Below are 21779 nucleotides of genomic sequence, written 5' to 3'. Positions count from 1 at the left end.
GTTAGTGATTAGGCACCATAGAACCTCAGCTTGTTTAACTTCTGTCCTTTAAACATTTTTGCCTGAGTAAAAATTTTCTTAAGGGCATTTAATTCCTATAGTTGGCTTTAAAATAATCTGTATGTCAGCCAATATTACAGGAAAATATATAGCATATATTCAGTAGATATAAATGCTCATGTAAGGTGCCAAGGTGTGATCCCTGAGAACTGAAACATAGCATAAGAACAATAAAAACCTAAGACTGGCCACACTGGGTCAGACCAATGGTCCCTCTAGCCCAGTATCCTTGGTTCTGACAGTGACCAGTACCAGATGCTTCAAAGGCAATGAACAGAACATGGCAATCATTAAGGTATCCATCCTCTGTTGTCCAGTCCCAGCTTCTGGTAGTTAGAGTCTTAGGGACACCCGGAATATGGGGTTGTATCCCTGACCATGTTGGCTAACAGCCATTGAAGGACCTATCCTTAATGAATCTATCTAATTCTTTTTTTTTAATCCAGTTATACCTTCAGCCTTCACAACATCCCCTGGCAATGAGTTCCACAGATTGTGTGTTGTATGAAGAAGTACTTCCTTTTGTTTGTTTTAAACCTGCTGCCTGTTAATTATTGGGTGACCCATGGGTCTTGTGTTATGTGAAGAGGCAAATAACACCTTTTCTCCGTGATTTTATAAACTGCTATCATAGCCTCCCTTAGTTGCCTCTTTTCCATGATGAATAGTCCTAGTCTTTTTAATATCTCCTGTCATGAATAGTTAGTAAAGGGTTAAAGCATAGTACCTGGTGGGCACCTGACCTGAGGACCAATCAGGGAAGAGAATTTGAAACTCCTAGGAGGGAACTTTTCCCTCTGTTTGGGGGGGTCTTTGTCTTTAGCCGTCTGGAGTTACAAGAGTCCAGATGTTTTAATCAAGTCTACAAGTTTCCACCTTTCTGAACTAATTTCTTCTAGTCAAGATAGTGAGTATTAGAAAGATACTTTGTGTCCTCACCTAATAATCCTATGCTTGCAATTCTGTGTGTTTGTTATTGATTATTCTTAATTCTGCTGTTTTGTTGTACTGAGAAAGAGAGAGGATTCTCTCCAGAACTTAGCAAGGTTATACCCTATGAGTGTCCAGCTTGGGCTCATAGAGATTCTGTATTTTCTTGTTTTTCTTTTAATAAATTCTTTCTATAAAGACTTGATTAAATCCCTTCTACTGTGGATAGGGGGAGGGGCGAAGACACTCTCTCGGTGGTGAGACAGGCTTATCTCCGGGCAGAGCAGGGAGGGGGAAGAGAGTTCCTCCTGGGTTTGATTCAAACAGTTTGAATCAGGTATCTCTTTCCAGTGGCTAGGAGAGAGAGAGGGGGGGAGGTTTCCCTCCGATGAGTGGATCTGTATTTCCCCAGGGAACGTCTCTGGAAAGAAGGGAGACAGGGGGAAACCAGAGGTGTCCCGGCCCACGTAATTGACCGCGGTGGTGGCAGCAAAGGGGAGACCTACCCTAGGATTTTGGGGTGGGGGAAGACATGCTGGTCTTCACTTTGAAACCCCCCAGCTTCAAGTGAGGGTAGACCCATGACATCTCCTCATAGAGAATCTGTTCCACATCCCCTTAATCATTTTTGTTGTCCTTCTCTGTACCTTTTCCATTTGTATATCTCTTTCGTGAGATGGGGTGACCAGAACTGCAAGCAGTATTTAAGGTGTGGGTGTATCATGGATTTATATACTTCTGATATTATGTTATTTTCTGTCTTATTCTCTGTCCCTTTCCTAATGGTTCCTAACATTCTATTAGCTTTTCTTACTGCTGCTGCACATTGAGCAGATGTTTTCAGATAACTATCCAGGATAATTATCCAAGATCTCTTTCTTGAGTGGCAGCAGCTAATTTAGACACCCTTAGTGTGTCTGTATACTCGACATTTTTTCCCAGTGTGCATTTCTCAACATTGAATTTCATCTATTTTTTTGTTGCGAGATCAACCAGTTTTGTGAGATCCCTCTGTAACTCTTTGCAGTCTTTTTTTAATTATATTGAGAAATTTTGTATCATCTGCAAACTTTGCCACCTCATTGTTTACTCCTTTTTCCAGATCGTTTATTACTCCAGTGGGAATTCTGTGCCAAAAAATTTAAAAAATTGCACCAAAAAATTAAAAAATTCTGCACACAATATTTTAAAATTCTGCATATTTTGTCAAAATAACACAATATAATCATACTAGTTTCAATTCTTTAGGTAATTTATTTAAACTACTCTATAATGGATGAAGAATGGGAGTGGGGAGCACTGGAGGAAATCCCCAAGCCCCCTTGACTAATAGTAATGTAGCTAGGTTTGACCCTTTATTTCTAGTTATTAGTCAACAAATATATGCAGCCATATGCACAGTGTTACACCATAGGCAACTGAAGAGCAAGTGAGGGCTGGGGGATCAAACTCACAATTTATATTGGCTACTGACCATTTCCAGACAGATCAGTAGCAAACAGTTCATGGAGTACATTTTGATGAGAATTTTTTTCAGTCCAAAAATTTAGACCAGTTCTAATCATTAAAGGACCATTAGCATTTATAAGGCCATACTGTCCTTTACACCACTCTGGCCATATAAAGGAGCTTTAAAACTTTTCCACCTGTTTTATGCCCCTGGGGGAATACACAAATACAATGGGAACAATTCATTAAGCAGGCAGGCTGCTAGGTTCTGCTTTAGCTGAGGGGCAGCCTGCACCACCCCTACCTCCTCAGACACATCCTGAAGCCCTGCCCCTCCATGCCAAATGTGCTGCATAGTCAGCGAGAGGGACAGTGTCTCTCACTCTCATACACAACTGCCCACCCCTTCACACACCCCTGGTGGTGATTTACATCTCTATTGGCTGCTCTGGGCACCCAAACCAACCTGCCTGTGCTGCCAGGGAGGAATGCGTGACTGCTCTTGCAGCTTCCTTTTGCTTCCCCATCAGACATCATTTTTCTGCAAGGAAGCAAAACCATCTGCAGGGAACATGAATTCTGTGCACATGCAGTGACACAAAATTCCCCCAGGAATAATTTATGAATATGTTGAACAACACTGGTCCCAGTACAGATCCCTGGGATACACTGCTATTTACCTCTCTCTCCATTCTGAAAACTGACCATATTTTCCTACCCTTTGTTTCCTGTCTTTTAACTAGTTACTGATCCATGAGAAGACATTCCTTCTTATCCCATTACTGCTTACTTTGCTTTTGGAGAGGGACACTGTCAAAGGTTTTCTGAAAGTTTGAGTGCATTATATCCACTCCATCACCCTTGTCCACATGTTTGTTGACCCCCCTCAAAGAAGTTTAATTATTTGGCAAGTCACGATTTCCTTTTACAAAAGCCATGTTGAGTCTTCCCCAATAAATTCTGTTCATCTCTGTGTCTGTTAATTCTGTTCTTTATTATAGTTTCAACCAATTTACCTGGTACTGCAGTTAGGTTTACTGGCTATAATTGACAGGATTGCCTCTGGAGTCTTTTTTTTAAATTGGTATCACATTAGCTATTCTCCAGTCATCTGGTAGAGAAGATGATTTAAAGATGTGACATTCCACACACAGTAGTTCTGCAATTTCATATTTGAGTTCCTTCAGAACACATGGGTGAACATTATCTGGTTCTGGTGACTTATTACTTATTACTGTTTAATTTGTTCCAAAACCTCCTCTGTTGATGCCTCAATCAGGGACAGTTCCTCAGATTTGTCACCTAATAAGAATGGCTCAGGGGTGGGAATCTCCCTCCCATTCTCTGCAGTGAAGACAAATGCAAAGAATTCATTTAGCTTCTCCACAGTGGCCTTATCTTCCTTGAGTGCTCTTTTAGCACCTCGATCATCTAGGGACCCCACTGATTGTTTGGCAAGCTTCTGGCTTCTGATGTCCTTTTTATCTGTTAGTTTTTGAGTCTTTGTTAGTTGCTCTTCAAATTCTTTTTTGCCTAATTATACTGTTACACTGGACTTGCCAGAATTTATGCTTCATTCTATTTTTCTCAGTAGGATTTGACTTCCAGTTTTTAAAGAATGTATTTTTTCCCCTCTAACTACTACTTTTACACTGTTTAACCAGTGAGGCATTTTTTTTGGTTCTCTTACTATTCTTTTTTTTTTATTTGGCGTATACATTTAGTTTGAGCCTCTATTATGGTGTTTTTAAATAGTCTCTGTGCAATTTGCAGGCATTTCACTCTTGTGACTGTTCCTTTTAATTTCCATTTAACTAGCTTCCTCATTTTTGTGTAGTTCCCCTTTCTGAAATTAAGTACTACTGTGGTGGGCTTCTTTGGTATCTCCCCACCCGAGGATGTTAAATTTACTTATATTATGGTCGTTATTACTGAGCAGCTCAGCTACAATCACCTCTTGGACCAGATTCTGAGCTCCACTTAGGACTGAATCAAGACTTGCCTCTCCCCTTGTGGGTTCCAGGCCTAGCTGCTCCAAGAAGCAATGATTAATGGCGTTTGGAAACTTTATTTCTGCATCTGCAATACATCTTGGTGGATTTCTGTTAACTATGGCAGAGAATTCCCTGCATCAGGGGAACAATTTCTCCCACTGTCTGAAACATGAGAGAAACATAAAGCAGATGCTTGCTGAGTTGAATTAAGACCTGGAAATACAGAAGCAAAGATCTAAATAATTTTTATTTTACTTTATATGACATGTTTGTGAATTACATGCTCATGCATTTGTAATTAGAAGGCTAAACAGATGGTGTAGGCTTAGTTAAAAAAGAAAATATTTATTTTCAAAAATAGTGCTGCCAAGATTTTATTTACTACATCAGGAGATTATTTGTCCCTTCCAAATGTTGCAGAGGTTTTGCTTTGTTGAAATACTAATTTGGAATGAAGCTGGACATTTGTTACCGACAAAAAAATTTCGACTGGAACTCAATTCAACTGGAATGTTAGGACTTGTCTACACTTAAAGTGCTATGGTGGACAGCCACACCACTGCAGCTGCACCACTGTAGGGCATCAGTGTAGACGCTACCTATACTGACAGGAGGGGTTCTCTTGTCAGCGTAGGTAATCCACCTCCTCGAGAGAAGAATTTTTCCATCAACCAAGTGCTGTCTACTTTGGGACTTAGGTTGGCTTCACACCACTGACCAGCATAATTAAACCAACCTAATGTTCTAGTGCAGTGGTTCTCAAAGTCGGGCCGCCGCTTGTTCAGGGAAAGTCCCTGGCGGGCCAGGCCAGTTTGTTTACCTGCCGCGTCTGCAGGTTCAGCTGATGGCGGCTCCCACTGGCTGCAGTTCGCCGCTCCAGGCCAATGGGGGCTGTGGGAAGCAGCGAGGGTCGAGGAATATGCTGGCCGCCCTTCCCACAGCCCCTGTTGGCCTGGAGCGGCGAACCGCGGCCAGTGGGAGCCGCAATCGGCCGAACCTGCGGACGCGGCAGGTAAACAAACCAGCCCGGCCCGCCAGGGGCTTTCCCTGAACAAGCAGTGGATCGGCTTTGAGAGCCACTGTTCTAGTGTAGACCAGGCCTTAAACAGAAAGGGCCAGACCTTGGTCACCAGTTTACTCTTTGTAGCTATTCCAGTGACACAAAGGAGATGGAGAGCTGACATAAAGAGCCAGCTGGGGAACCCTTTGCAGGGGAATCCATGTAGCATAAACCTTACGCAGCAGGCTCTATGCCATTGGCTGCTGGACCCTCTCCCTCTCACATAGTGAGTATGCTGGAAGTAAGAAGAGGTGTGGCTAGAATACACGTTCCTGGCCTGGTGGAATAGCTTGTTCCACCCGGCACATGTTAGAAATAAAGATGTCCCGTATGGGAGCTCTAGTTTTGCTAACTTCAAACATTCAAACATTACGAAACAGGTTTAAAAATAATGAGATTTTTCAAAAAAAATCAGTGTGGGGTTCTTTTTATTTTTCTTCTGAATTGTGAGCCCTTAGCATGCGCTCAGGTTCATGTTTTCTAACCCCTATCATGGGCTGAAAACTTGCATTTTTTTTAATGGAAGCTGAGATGATCACAAAATCAATGTTTCCAGAAGCTGGGGCTTTGGGTAAAACATCAAATATTGTGGTATTTGTGATCAAATCATAAGAGTTGGAGAAACAATAGTACAACCACTGGAAGGACTGACTGTGATGTGTTATGGACTCTCCATTCCTGATCTCCAGTAGCTCATTTTTCCTTCTTGTTTACTTTGCTTTTGAGCCATAATGAATCACATAAAAGGTCAGTCTGCTCCTTTAAGGGTCAGGAGACCTTGGGATAGTCACCCCAGTTTGGTTAGCTCCACCCCACTATGCCTGTGCAGTGTTTGGGACTTAAAAAGAGGAAAGGCCAGAAACTTAGGGCTGGCTGGGAAGAAGAGCTGACAGGCTCTGATGTGGAGGCAAGAAGCTAGGCTGAGGCCTATCAGAGGACCCTGGTAAGAGGGTGGACCTGACCCAGAGGTTTGGGTTGATTACAGCTAGAAGCTGGTGGCTAGACAGTTCTGAGAGCCCACCTGTGAGGAAAGCTCTTCTGTTTTGATGTTGGTTTTAGATTTGCACTAAGGGACTCTGTTACCCCAGAAGGGCCTGTATGCTTTAAAATGGTTTGGTCAATGAATCGAATCACCTCTGTCACAGGAGCAGGCCAAAGATCCTTGTGCAGAAACTGAGGCAGAAGTGCCGTATCACTGGGTCTTGCTATGAGGGGGGTGCTTCAGGCTGGTGAATCTCGGTGCAGATGGTTTGATTGTAAATATAAATCACCTGGTATGTTACATACATCACTATAGGGAACTTTTAGGCTAATTTCCAATGTAAATACTCATGTGTGGGCACCATGGGTAACATTTTCAAATATGCCTGCATGACTTAAGAGCAGGGTGGATAAAAATCATTGTTTTTTTTTTCAACAATAATCTTTTTTATTTAAATCTACATTTTTTTCTGTTTGGCATTTTTATTTACCATCTACCATTTTAACAGTCTTAAATTGCTAACCAGGATATTTTTCATCCTTGTTTCTCTAATTAATTTCCTAATTGTTAGGCGAATTTCAGATTTTACATGGAGATTATTTCTACTTAGACATTTCATGCTTAAAATGCTCATTTATTCTGGAAGAAACATATCCAGTGCCTCATCACCATCCTTACTGGGAGAACAGTAGCAACTCAAACACAAAATTGATAGGCAAATAGCCAGTTCAATATACGCAAACAATACTTCTTACTGATACATGCAACATACACAAGTCAAGTATTGGTAATGAGGATGCGCGCCGCTGACACATGAAGTATACTGTGGACATGCAAAAGCAATTTAATTACTGCAGTGTCTGTATGTCAATGTAATTTAGGTTGACATAATTTTGTAGTGTAGACATACCATAGTGACTATGGGGAAAAAATACTTGATAGTACAAAATTAGATTGTGGTTCTCTCTAATGAATGTTGTTGCCAAACATTTTGCATGACAAAGAATGCATTTCTGTTTTTTATAGTGGGAATCTGCATAAATAATTCTTTTCCCTTCAGTTGAGAGGAATTGCTGTGTATGGGGATTTCTGGTCACAAGTGTAGCGTAGGTTTGGATTTTTTTTCTTCCTATAGGAAAACGTGAGCGTAGTATTGGATTGATAGCTCCTTAGGCAGAGATCCTCTGTTTAATCACATAACATGTACGACATATATAAACTTCTCTACACCGCAGACCTGATGCTTAGATGGCATAAATGAAGTCAATGGAGCTACATCCATTAACACCAACTGAGGATTTGTCCTGTTCTTTGCATTTGTCTAGTTTTCTACATGGTTGCCCATTACTGTTGTATCTGAATGCCTGCTGCTCACCTTGATATCACCAAATGCCATTGTATCTGAATGCCTGCTACTCACCTTGGTATCACTAAGTACCATTGGTGGGTCAGTGCTGACACAAAGTGTGAGGGTAGTTGAAGCTCCATGCTCAGTCAGTCCTCTCTGCTGACACTTCCTACAAGTCATGGTGATGGCTTGCCGATTACCAAGTGGACCGAAAAGAAGAAAATAGAGCTGATGAAATGAACTCCTGGCATAACACTATTGACTTAATTACATCACAGATAAATTTGGCCTACCTTATGTATAGCTATGTAGTCTAACTATGTAGTTATCCAAATTCACTTGATCCCACTGTCTTAAACCATACTGCATGCATTGTCACAGGAATCTCTTGGTCTACAGGGCTATAGACCAGCTAATCTCCAGTCATATTTCTCGCCTACTTTGATTAAAGTTATATCAGTTCCACTCATCCCTAGTCCAGCTAAACAGTTACCGCTGTTTCACTGGTGCAAGCAGAGAGGCTCTAGTAAATATGGAAAATGTCTTTTTTTCCCAATGTCTATGAACGAGGGCAGAAAGCACGAATGGCTAGAACTCCCAGGAGATGTCTCCAGTTGTGGAGCAAGGCAATAGGTCAACGAGACCGAGCGAGAGAGAGAACACAGTGGACCAGATCCTCAGTGGTTGTAAATCAGCATCTCTCTGTTTTGACCCAGTCCATTTATTGAAAAGCTGCACTTTGTATGGTTTGGAACAGTCTGTGCTTCCTTATGTAGCACACGTAAGGATATAAAATGTAAGGAGAACAAATGTTAAAATAGCTTTGTTTGGCTGTCCTACTTTTAAGTCTCAGCAGAGTATTTTGTAGACAGTGACCAGTTCCTTCCCTTGATTAAGACTGTTTAATGCTCATCCAACAATACAAAGCACCCTTAAATTACTTTTAATAGATTACCTAGAGTTTCCGCTGACCTAGTGTAGTGTATGCTATAGACGATAGTGTAGACCCATCATAGCCATTTTCTCCCAGCACACACCACCCTGCTGGTGGCAGCTGAGCTGTGGCCACTTTGTAGATTTGCTCCGGCAATCCTCAGCTACCAGAATGGCTGATTAAGGAGCCATTGCTGTCATTCAACTTAAAGCAGTCTAAAAATTGCTCTAAGTTATTCCTCAGGGCCAGGCCAGCCCCCACTGGTAGAAGGGAGTCGCTAAGATAGTGCACAGCCTCTCCTTCCCCAAGATGCACCAATGGCCAAACACAGGGATTCTTGTTTTAATTTTCCCCTAAAGTTTGGTGATGTTTAATGTTATGCCAGAATTCTTGAACAGCAGGATAACGAAGGGTGAGATTCCTTCATGTCTGAGAGAAGCTTTCTTTCAGCCACTTGCTGGATATGGTCCTGAGTCTCCTCTCAATTGAACCAGTTTTAAACCAGTGTAACTCAGTGTAAATGAGAAGTGACTCCAAACCTCAAATCCCTTAGCCTGAAACTGTTAACTAGTTTATACTCAATTCACCATCTATAATACAGGAAGTATAATTAAATTAATTGTAAATACTTAAACTAATATTGTCAGTAGGGAAAAAAAATCTATTTATAAATCTGACCAGCCTGTATTTGCTGGTTTCAAATGATTGTGAGTATATTACATCAGATATGGACAATGTTTACAGTCCAGAATACAGAATAATGCCTGGACAAACATCTAGTTAAAATGTACTCAAGGCTAAAAGTTGAGTGAGTCATTTCCAGTGTTAAAAAGAGAGAGAATTGAAACAATAATGTGGCTATAAAAATACCTCAAGAAATGCAGACAAATCAGAATGAAGGTGAAACTTATAAGTATATTTGGAAATATGGAAATGATCAGTTTAAACACCCAAACTACTTTAGCTCTGCTGAGCCTTGACAATAAACAGAAGTTCTGAGACTGCTCAGTCCATCCACAACTAACCATTCAGCCTCTCCTATGACCATCAAATCTAAAATGCCTTACTCTTAACTGGACCAACATTATACCAACTCCTGATGTCTTTCTCACCCTACACAGAACACATCTTTTGGGTGAGATAAAGAGCAAGCTGTAGACCATCTTTCCCTACTCATTAAGATTTCACGTTCCAACAATTATACAAGTATAATCTGACACTAAACTAGCATACCTACATAGATAAACTGTCTAGGCCCAGCCAATGAAAATACAGCATTTCTAGGAGACGAATGAACAGATTACTAATCATCCTAAGTATAATCACCGGGTATATGTGCAATCAATGTATTGTGCACAATTTGGCATTCCACCTACAAGTTATACTACTGAAGTGGTGTCTTCAAATTTGTCATGTCAACAGCAAAAGAAAGCAGATTTCTTAAAGCCTGCCCAGATGTAAAGGGAGGCTGGGAGATGACAAAGGAAAGATGGGAGAATGGTGGTGATACGATCGCTGTATCGTGCAGTGTTTTTTCTCGAATTAAAATGTCTCCCGCTATATGTTGTGGATTTAAGTGCCCAGAAAAAAAAGTCCATGAAACACAATCAAATGCTAAAAGAGGCACATGTTAAACAAAAGATTCTTGATTTTTTTTAAAAAAAGTTGTGTATATAGCTGCAAAATTGCAGTGCTTTCTCATTTGTGTATTGCATATATAACATTTGTTAGAACTGTGTCTACATGTGGAATTTGGCATCCACTGTTCATAGAATTGCAGCAGTCTGTCCTAAATACACTGTGTTCACTTACGGAGACTACTTTTCTTTCTTGCTGTTTTCCTCTTAATTAACATTTTAGGCTGGAAAAATCATGTTTTTCCTCTTTGTGTATGGAAGCACAACATAAAGTAGCTATGAAAGGAAGGAAGAAGAGAGGCTGATGGGGTGTTATACTAGGATGTACATGGTAAAGATTGTGTGGGTGCCTTAAATGTGCATTTTCATTCTTTTAAATATTTGGGTTTCTTTAATGTTAAATGGAAAAGTGAAGTTCTCCTCTGCGAGTTCTTTGAAGTGCAATTACAGCTCTGTGGGGATTGATATTTAAAATCCATCAGTGGCTTCTAATCAAATTTACTTGGCAGAGGATTTTTGAATGCAGAGATTGGTGTTTAGAGGCCTAACTCCCATTGCCTTTGAGTGGGAATCGAGTGCTTTACACCTGTAGGCAATTTTGAATATAGCACCTGCAAAGACTACCAAGTTGAACAGGTGTAGCTGAGTTCCTCATTTCTCTTGCTGATGATGATGTATGAGAGAACCCAGTTTTACCTTCAGAACTCAGGTTCAGTTTACAGGACTGGCTCTTGGAGTGGGTCAGGGGACTCCATCCTTTTACTCGTACACTAAGCAAATTTGTTCAAGAAGTCACTGTGCGACAGTAAACCTGAACTCCATGATACCATATTTTTTCAAGCAGTATTGCCCTTTAACTCTGTATATCAATAAATATTAATAAGCATCAATATTAATGCTGGATTTTCTTTCCGAAGTGGCTCCCTGTTAATTATCCCCAGCATTAATATTTCAAGACCAGCAATGTGGTTAAATATGGCCTCTTGAATACTTAAGTCAAAATCTTTAACCACATTAAGAAACTGATGATCTCCGCCGGATCAAGAGGCAACAGCTGTTATTCAGCTAAAAAGAACCTTTACATTTTTATTATTTCGTGTTGCAGATGCTTTGATGAAAACTCTTCCTCTTGGCTTCTCAATTTTTAGATTATTTCCCTATGAGTTTGCACTTTTTTAAGATTTAAAATAATCTTCCATATCAGTTCTACAACAGATTTATTTTTTCCTTTTACCTTGCTCTCAGATGCCACTTCTGAATTTCATTTTGTTACTGTAAATGCAGTTATTGATTTAATCCATAACACTAAACCCACGTCAACTTTGAGAGTTAGGGTAGTAGTAGTGTAAGGAATATGAGAATTAAGAGCTCGGTCTTTCATTCCTTATGCACCTTTAAATAACAACTGTCTTCAGATTTTTGACTGTGCAAGAAATGCAAAATCGGCTCCTAAATTTTACTGTGTGTAGATTTTTAGTGGGAATTGAAAGTCTGCTCATGCTGCTCCCAACCCCCACCCCCCAAAAATCCATATTTCAATCACCCCAAACATCAGGGTTGTCGGATCCACAACGTGGTTTTACCCGTTATAAGAGGTTAGCTTTATCCATAAGAAGATATATTTGCAAAATTTGGGTCTGGATCTAGGTATGGATTTCAACACCACCCTCTTCCCCTCCCCAAAGTTCAGGAGGGTTTCAATGGTTTTAATTTGGATCCATCTCCACTGAGAATTTATTGCAATGATAGCATTCTACTATCATGTAACTACTGCCATGTAGATCTCTGTTCCAAAAATCTGCCACTAATATCTGTTACCAACAAGCTTCTGGCTAGCACTATTATAATAGAAATGTTGTTGGGGTCCGGTCCTTGTCATCTTAACTATCTGTTAAATATCTATTACCTTTTGGGGTACTACAAATAATAATGAATATTAAAGGTGAAAACTCTCCACCATTTTGTTTCTGTGTCCTCATGAACAGGAAGACTGGTCTTGTAATGAAAGAACTGAAATCTGGGTTCTGTTCTTGCCTCTATTATAGACTCTTTTTGTATGACCTTGGCCTTCTGTGCCTCAGTTTCCTATCTGTAAAATTGGAATAATAGCACTTCCTTTCTCTCACATCTTGTCCATTTAAATTGTAAGCTCCTTGGAGCAGAGATTCTCTCTCAACATATTTGTGTAGAACCCAGCACAGTGAGGTACCTATCTCACTTAAAGCATTATTGTAATACAAATAAATATGATCATTATGTCTCATAAATATTTCATGAGACTAGGAGCAGCAGGTTAATGGAAGAAAAATGTTTCCTAGGTTGCTCATGGGACTAATCGTATTTGGGAGACGTGTATAAGAAAGATAAGGGGAAGCAAACATTTCACTAATTGAAAAAATAAATGCATAAAAGCAGACCAGGTCTCCTAGTGAAATACTCTATCAGGGAAAAGCCCTCTGTCTGAGATTGTTCAGTAGTTTAAATTTTAACTGGACATCTATTTATTTATTTATTTGGAAGGGGTTATTGTTTTTGATGCTTTCATTTGATTATATATATATATATGAATATGAGGACCATGATATAAGGAAATGGAGCTCTCTGAATTATTCAGTAAAAATAAGTAGGCTGCAACTGCTTAGATTCCCTCTTGTCCTTATTCTTCCAAGACAGGTTTGGGGTGTTATTTCATATTAGTCAACTCATCGTACGAGTAACAAAAATGCCAACCAGCCTCCAAAAGCCAACAGTACCCAAACTTCACTGAATCATATTGGTTTATCTCTATAACATTCTTGTTTTGCTTTATTTTTCAGTGCTTTTAATTTTAAAGTTACTTACTGAATTCATTATGTGCAATAATATGACCATATGTAATTGGATTTCAGTTGGGTATACAGTTGATAGATTTAAAAGAAAATTGTCAAATATCAATGTGGACCAAAGGGATAAGCAGAGTTGTGTGTTACTTTTAAATTAATTACTGTGATATAATAAATATTAGCACCCTCGTTAGTTAGAGGCATTTTGCTAGAGTGCTAATGAGTGAAGTGGCTGGAACCATTTTGATTGTGCAAGAGGTAGTTTAGTTTAAGAATATTTCACATAAACAGGAAAAAAGATTTAAACCTCATTGTGACTAGCTTGCACACTGCCCCACAAGAGAGTAAAGGCTTGATCATGTACTATTCAGACCAGTGGGGAATTTTTCCATTGACTTGACTGGGACCAAGCTCTGAGTCCCCCGTCCACAGCCATATTAGGCTTCTTCCAACCTTGGGTCTGAGTCCTGGGGTGATTGCCACAGCTGCACTCAGGAACAGGATATGTGGCTGTGAATCTTACCAGCAACTCAGGTCCAGCATCTGCCTTTAGCAATTGCCAATCCCTTATGCTTCAAAGGTCAATTAAAAAGCAACAACAACAACAAAACCTGTTTAATTCTCCAGCACTGTACCTGGGAGTAGGATACAGGGAATTCATCCTGACCCCTTCTAATCTTGTGTTTGATTACATTGTATTTACTTGCATAACTACAAATGTTGGACCAAAATTTGAAAGCCTTACTCGGTTTTTTAAGTTATTCAGACTCAGGCAAAAACTCCCATTGTCTTCAATAGGAGATATGCCAGAGAAAGGAGTGAATAAATCCCGAGGACTTCAATTGTGCAAAGGGCATACAGCCTAAAGAAAGGGGCGGGTGACTCTGCACCATCCTTTTGGAGCTCGGGGTAGAATTCTGATTCAGAACAATGTCCAGGCAATTATTCAAATAAATGCGTAGTGTGTCCAGTTCTGGGCATCACACTTCAGGAAAGAGGTAAACAAATTGGAGAAAGTCCAGAGGAAAGCAACAAAAATGATAAAAGGTCTAGAAAACATGAGCTATGAGGAAAGATTGGAAAAAAATGGGTTTTAGTCTGGAGAAAGAAGACTGAGTGGGGACATAAGTCTTCAAGTACATAAAGGTTGTTATGATAAATTGTTGTGATAAATTGTTCTCCTTATCCAGTGAAGACAGGACAAGAAATAATGGGCTTAAAATGCTGCAAGGAAGATTTAGGTTGGCCATTAGGAAAAACTTCCTAACTGTATGGGTAGTTAAGCACTGAAATAAATTACCTAGGGAGTTTGTGGAATCTGTCATCGGAGGTGTTTAAGAACATACTAGACAAACACCTTTCAGGGAAGTTCTAAATTATACGTAGTCCTGCCTCAGTGCAGGGGACTGGATTAGATGACCTATTGAGGTCCTTTCTATCCTACATTTCTGTGATTCTATGACATTGATGACTGTTTGCTCATATCCAGTACTTTGTAAAAAGCTATATCATTTCTCATAGCATTGGTGGGATACGATCATGAAAGGGCTTCTTTGGGCCTGGAATCTGTTAGTTTTGTATCTATATTATTCATTGGAGACAATCAAATCATGTGATATTCTCTCAGAGATTCTTACTAGATGTCCGATTCACCACAAGACAAAATACAGTTTCAAGAAATTCTTGATCTTAAATGTGCTTGAATACAGATCACCTAGTGCTTCAATTTACTCCTTGCCTTCTTTTCAAGGTTAGTATATTGTGTCTCCATAAATCAGACACAGAGCATATCATTCTGAATATATGGTAAGCAAGCCTTTATTCCATCACTTATCTTACTAGTTCCATCTCTTCCTTCCCCCCCCACTCCCCAAAAAAGCATGTAAATCCTGTTTTAGCTTTCTCACTACACACTTACAGTGAGTTTAATCTGTGCTGATGCTATACCGATGACAGCTACGCCCATTCTGTGGCTTTTCAGTACCTGACATTCCAGTTTCTGCCTCATATGTATATGGTCTCATAACAAATATTTTAACATGACAAATCCTCTCCTGGCCAGTACAGAGATGGAGAGCAGAGAAGCAGTATGGTCTGCTCCATGAACCCTGCCAGAGTATGGAAATAGTCCACTTTGTGGCCTGGTGCAGTGGACCGGGTGGTGCACTTCTGAATGGCTAGCATGTGCTGCTGATGGTAGTATATAACCCAGCTGGCTATAGCCCCACCTAACAAACAGAAGATGTTCACTTGGGGCTGGTCTAAACTGGGGGGGGGGTCAATGTAAGATATGGAACTTCAGCTAGGGGTATAGCGTAGCTGAAGTCGACGCATCTTATTTTGACTTACCTCCCATCCTCACGGCGCGGGATCGATAGCCACGACTTCCCCGTCAACTCCGCTTCCACCTCTCGCCCTGGTGGAGTTCTGGAGTCAACGGGAGCGCGTTCGGGGATCGATTTATCAAGTCTAGTTGAGACATGATAAATCAATCCCCGATAGATCTATCGCTACCGGCAGGTAGTATGGACATACCCTTGGAGACACAGGTGCAGACTGGTGCTTTAACCAACTGCACCTGCCAGTGAATAGTGCTACATTCATGGCATACACACAGAAATTATGTAAAAACATAAAATAACCTTGTAGGAAGGTTGCATCATAATGCAATAAAAAAGACCCCAAAGACAGAGAGTGACAAAGCAGACTGCTCCCTAAAACAGAGGCACAACTCGCTCCACCTTTTTATAGCCTGGCTGTCTACAGATTTGCATGCATTTGTACAGAGCTCCTTATCCTGCAAGTGGGACCCAGAAACCTCCTTGCTATTAAGTGATAGCTTGCAATCCTCAATATGTAAGAAACAGAAATTAGGGAGGGATAGCTCAGTGGTTTGAGCATTAGCCTGCTAAACCCAGGCTTGTGAGTTTAATCCTTGAAGGGGCCACTTAGGGATCTGGGGCAAAAATCAGTACTTGGTCCTGCTAGTGAAGGCAGGGGGCTGGACTAGATGACCTTTCAAGGTCCCTTCCAGTTCTAGGAGATTGGTATATCTCCAATTATTATTATAGAAGCTGAGGGCCACTGTAATAGGGAGGTGTCTTTCCTGACTCTAACAAAAGGGGAAAGAGGTTCCCTATTTCTCTCTCTTCTCTCCCCTCTTCCATTGTGCACAAACTCTCACCAAAGTCCATGAAAAGATTCCTAATGACTACACTGGATCATGGACCAGAAAAGGGCAGGACTTATCCCCAAAATTATATATCCTACCTCATCTGTACTTTTTACAATCATTCAACTGTTGAGTTACAAATACCAGGGTAATCTTATCTGAGGGAAAATCAGCAAAATTAAAGGCAACAATTGTAAATATTTGTAAAGTGTTTTGAGATCCTGGGATGAAAGTGCAAAATATTATCAGTCACTACCCTGCTGTCTGCTGTACTTTCAGATCTGACTGTGAGCCAATTATTTTTAAATGGTCAGCTAAATTATGCCCACAAAAATTCTAATCATGTATGCAGGGGCACAGTTGCAGTACTTGATTTCCATGCGTAACTGACTGTGTTTGGGCCAAACGTGAGTTTGAACCAGGAACTTTCAACATAAGCCTCTTTTGCTTCAGCTAAAGGCCCAACTCCCTTATCAGATAAGTGTAGTACAATCATTAATTTCTTATGTAGACTATTAGATAGGGTCTAAGATTCACAATATCCTACTGTAAATTATGCATGTATCAATGTCTGTTTGAATACACCCAATAGCTGTTTGCACCAACATTGGCATACGCTGTGGCTTTTAGTTTGGCACTTTTAAAACAAATCTCTATGTATGTGTTTATAATTCAGTAGAACTAAATGCTAGAGCTGAGCAAGTGATTTGCAGTCAAAAAATCTATCCAATAGCTTTAGTCTGTTTTTCTGATCATGTTGGATCTGTAAGCAGTTCACAATCCCACCAGATTAAGTCATTACTGGAAAGCATTAGATAATGTTGATGCATTTTTAAATGTTCATGAATTGATTATAAGGTTTGAAGCATATTCAACATTACTATGGGTAATGTGCTGTTTCATCAGGGTTAGTCATAAGTCACATGACATTGTTTCTTTTTCCTCATGGATAAACACATCTGGTGCACGTGTTTTGCTGGATCAGGGCCTTAAAGAAAATAATGTAGGTGGAAGAGTAGTTCCATTGACACTGGCTGCAGGACCAGCACTATAGTTATCTTCCAGGCAACATGTGATATTATTAGCCAAGTTATAACCTGATTTTCTTTCAAACTGCCAAAGATCAAATCCAAGGTAGCAGAAAAATTGAGAGAAAATTCTCATTGAGAGGGAAATGATGTCTTAAATCTAAAACAAGTTTTGTTGTTAACATTTAGAGTACTGATGAAAGTTCATGTTCCTCATTTTTTTCAGCCAACAATTCCAAAAGTGATTAGTGATTTTTGGGTGCCATCATTTTTTGGGTGTCCCCCTTGAGATATCTGCCAGTGGCCAGACTTTCAGAAGAGGAGCAAAGCAAGGTAGAAAAGAAGAGACCAAACCCAATTTGGTCCCATTTTTGACTCTTGTCTCCACTCTTTTCTTCTACTGGGGGTAGGGAAAGACCCAAAGCATAAACATTCAAATACTTCTGGTCCCAGGGAAAAGAGATGTGATTCTTTCTCTCTTCTCCATAGTGCTTCTTATCTCCGGTTCCAAGAACCTTACTGGGCTTCCCGTTCCGTGGCTAACTGAGAAAGAGGCATGAGGTGTCTCACCTCAGCCAGGCAGAATGCTGCTTTGACTGGTTCCCTCAGGCCACCTGCAGCTGAGGAACCCTGTCTTCACCGGGGATCTCAGTGTTGGCAACACAACTGCTACATGAGTAGTAGCAACGGTGGGGAATTTGAGCAAATTCAGAGAAGTCTTCTGTCACTCACCCTGAGGGTGAAATTCATGACTCTGGTTCTTTAAATGGTGTAAGGCTTGTGAGAAAAATGAAATGCTGAAGGCAAGTAGACTTGCTAACACAGGTTAAAACTAGAACTGCCTTGTCCATACTAGCATTTGATCATGTTCTAATGTCTTTTTTCTTAGAAAAGCCAAGGCCCAATTGAGGAATGTGCATCAGGAGCAGAAAAAATTATTAGGACCAGATACTCAATTGCTGTAAATCAGAGTCATTCCGTTGAAGCCAGTGGGGCTATAACAAGTTACACCAGCCAGGGATCTGACCCGTGAAACTCTTCAGATTGTTTTTCCAGACAAATGTCCTAGTAATTTTTTTTTTAAAAAGAGAGAGAAAGAAAAGAGAAATATAGGAAATATGTGAGCAAAGGTGTTTCTAAATTGTTTTTATTTCAGGTTTTTCATGAGGCATTTTGCATAAATATTCTAGCCTCTCACGGTCATGGATTTCAGTATGCAAAGCCACTGATTACTGTTTTATTGCCTAATTTCTTAACCCCTTAACATGCACTTTAAATGAAAAGTATCGGAAGCCCCATTTGTCAGCTTGCAGAAATCTATCACGAGTTTGTAAAAATTGTCCGTTTTGTGGGAGATTGATGGACTCTGACTTGTTGTTTACAGAGAAGCAAAGCAGGCGGTCATGTCAGCGCAAAAGGGACCAAGTCGCAAAGGTATAAATCAAAGTTAAAGCATCATATCTGATGAAGGCCGCACTCCAGTTCTCCACCGCTGCTATCCCTTTATCATAACTCAGGTATTATTTTATGACCTACAGGAACGCACATATATCCTTGTTCCATATTTTGTAATGTGTACATTGAAAAGGAAACAACAAAGGACTTTTAAAAAGGATACATAGAGTAGAAAGAAAAGGCTTTTAAAGCTCGAGCTCTCTCTCTTATGTATAAGCATATATATATGCTATTGCTTTTCTCATAAATCCTAACTATTTTCCCGTTGTTACATTTCTGTTGCTGCTATTGAATAATATGATTAACCTTTCAAACAGAGATGTGCTGGTAAAATTATAATAGAGCCCTAAAAAAGGTAACATTTCCTGGGTAAAAAATCTTTCCACTGCAATCTCCTCCTTCATAATCTGTTAATCCTCTACCATTCCCTTCCCTGCAAAATGGATCCTTCCAGGCCTACCCCTGCCTAAGTCCCTCTCAACCCACTGTGTATACGCCTACATGACCACAAGATAAATGTTATAACACTGAATCCACATGAGACGTCTTGAGTTAGGACAAAATAATTAATTATGAACAATGTATTCAATGCATTTCACTATTTTCCTGGTTGCTAATCACTCATTAGCTTCAGTGGGACCATTTGTGGTGTGAGGTAATGTTGAACATGAGTAAAAGTAGCAGAATTGGGCTCTGTATATCTTTTGAAATAGCAGTGGATGGTGTAGATCAGGGGTCGGCAACCTTTCAGAAGTGGTGTGCCGAGTCTTCATTTATTCACTCCAATTAAGGTTTTGCGTGCCGGTAATACATTTTAACATTTTTAGAAGGTCTCTTTCTATAAGTCTATAATATATAATTAAACTATTGTTGTATGTAAAGTAAATAATGTTTTTAAAATGTTTAAGAAGCTTCATGAAAAATTAAATTAAAATGCAAAGCCCCCCGGACCGGTGGCCAGGACCTGGGTGGTGTGAGTGCCACTGAAAATCAGCTTGCGTGCCGAAGGCGTCACGCGTGCCATAGGTTGCCTACCCCTGGTGTAGATATAGTGTGGTACCATTTTAGTTTCCTGGTTGGATGACTTATGCAACTCACCAACAAGAGCATGAATTTGAAGTTGAATGCTTAAATGTTACTTCTGAACTTTGTCTCATCGCTGGTTAGTTATCCAGTCTGAAATTCACCTTGCACAATTATTCACCCTGGTAAATTTGGAAAACTCACGGCAAAGAAAATACAGAAAACGGTGCGAACACAGTGTATGCAAATGCGGTTACAATGAATGGTCAATATGGTATGGCATAGTATGGTAGTATTAATCTGACTTTATGTACATTGTAGAGTCAGGGCCTAAATATTTGCCTGTTAACTATGTGAGCTGTTCCATTGACTTCAAGTCCCATCAAAGTGCCTAACTGACTCAGGGCCTTTGTTAGGACCATGTAAGTATAGGAACCAATGTTTTTTGTGGGGGCTTTTTTCAGATGAAACAGAAATCTGAATTTCCATTATTGAATAGGTGGCATATGCTTTAGCAACAGCTTAATGTATTATCTTACATTCCTTGGAACTGATTAATTACTACAAATAGTCTGAAGTGCTGGCAATCTGAAAACTCACAGTTTTACTTTTTCTTTCACTCTCTTGGAGCCATCACGTTCTTTTTTTTAATTAATAGGCGCGATACAGCCTGGCAAGGAGAAGTGGCTTCCCATGCACTTAATGTCTGATCAGAAAAGAGTGATCAAACACCAACTATCTGCATTCTCAAGCAGTGAAGAATATAATTCAAAATATATTTCCCTGGGGTGTAGCTTCTCTTAAATGTAAGAAATGTTGTAAAATACCAGCCAATGTTTCCTGGTGATGTAGAAAGTCTATCAAAGGATGTCTACAAAATACCTAGGGGAAAATGATGTGAACCAATATTCAGCCTGGATCAGTGGTGTTGGAACAGTCTTTATAGTTGGGGGTTGGAGGGGGAGGTAGAAGGATGCTGAAAGTTGTTGAACAAAACTGTAAACCCTGTATATGATGGAAACCACGTCATCAGAGGGTGCTGCTGCCTCTCCAGCATTCCTAGTTCCAGCACCCGTGGCCTGGACTGAAAAAGATTTTTGAGGCAACTGAAAACAAATTGGCTTTATTCTTCTCAGTCTGTGCTTGAAGTAGATATTTCTTATTTTGGCCATATGAACGATTCCTTTGGTTTTATATCATTCTTGCATTTTATTAGCAAGCAACCTAGAACGTTTATCCTTCATGGGTTCTGAGGTTCTGAATTTGCATGGGACACTTAAGTGAACTGCTTTTATGCTCGTATTAGTGAAGATCTTGAGTAACACAGCACTGAATTAAACTGCAGCTTTGTACATCAGTAAAGAGAAAGCAGAATGGCTTTTAGCTTCTTTGGTGGTAAGCTAATAATATGGAGGGAGCAGTGAGATGGCAAAATTTACAGCAGGCCCAAAATGGTTTAGTTAGATCCCTTTGAAATTCCTCAAACTAGGGCAATGAGCAAGCCATAGGCAGATGGAACATGCTCAGACAAATTAAATTAACAGTTTATCCAGCATTATAATAGTAAAGGTTTTAAATTAAGAGGTTTTGGAAGTTTATGAATCCTCAAGATTTCTTATCCCAGAATTGCCCTCTACAGGTTTCTTGCAGCTTCCTTTGAAGCAGCTGAACCTGGCCACTGCCATAGACAGGATACTGAACTCTATGCACCTCTGGTCTAATCTATTATGGGATGGCAATCCATATGTTCCTAAGCCCATTAACCTTATTAGTGTTTCATTAAACTTTCATTGATAAATAGATTTAAGAAATCACCCATATTTTATCATTTCTGTAGCTATCTGAGCAAGTAAACGACTTGTCTCAAAAACACAGATGAGAACAA

General features: G+C 40.0%; 1 long non-coding RNA gene across 2 annotated transcripts in view; it reads left to right on the top strand.

Annotated features, from left to right (window-relative positions):
• Positions 1-21779, top strand: part of LOC120408542 — a 76316-nt gene that overhangs the window by 14357 nt on the left and 40180 nt on the right. Inside the window, exons 2-3 of one of the 2 annotated variants that reach the window (XR_005600770.1) lie at positions 17643-17749; positions 18801-18933. This is a non-coding gene — a long non-coding RNA (uncharacterized LOC120408542). The remainder of the gene's footprint in view (positions 1-17642; positions 17750-18800; positions 18934-21779) is intronic. The other variant, XR_005600771.1, reaches the window with a different exon arrangement.

This window comes from Mauremys reevesii, linkage group 6, assembly GCF_016161935.1.
Source record: "Mauremys reevesii isolate NIE-2019 linkage group 6, ASM1616193v1, whole genome shotgun sequence".
Classification (NCBI taxonomy): domain Eukaryota; kingdom Metazoa; phylum Chordata; order Testudines; family Geoemydidae; genus Mauremys; species Mauremys reevesii.
Note: the sequence above shows the minus strand (reverse complement) of the source record. Positions and strands in the feature narration are given on the sequence as shown.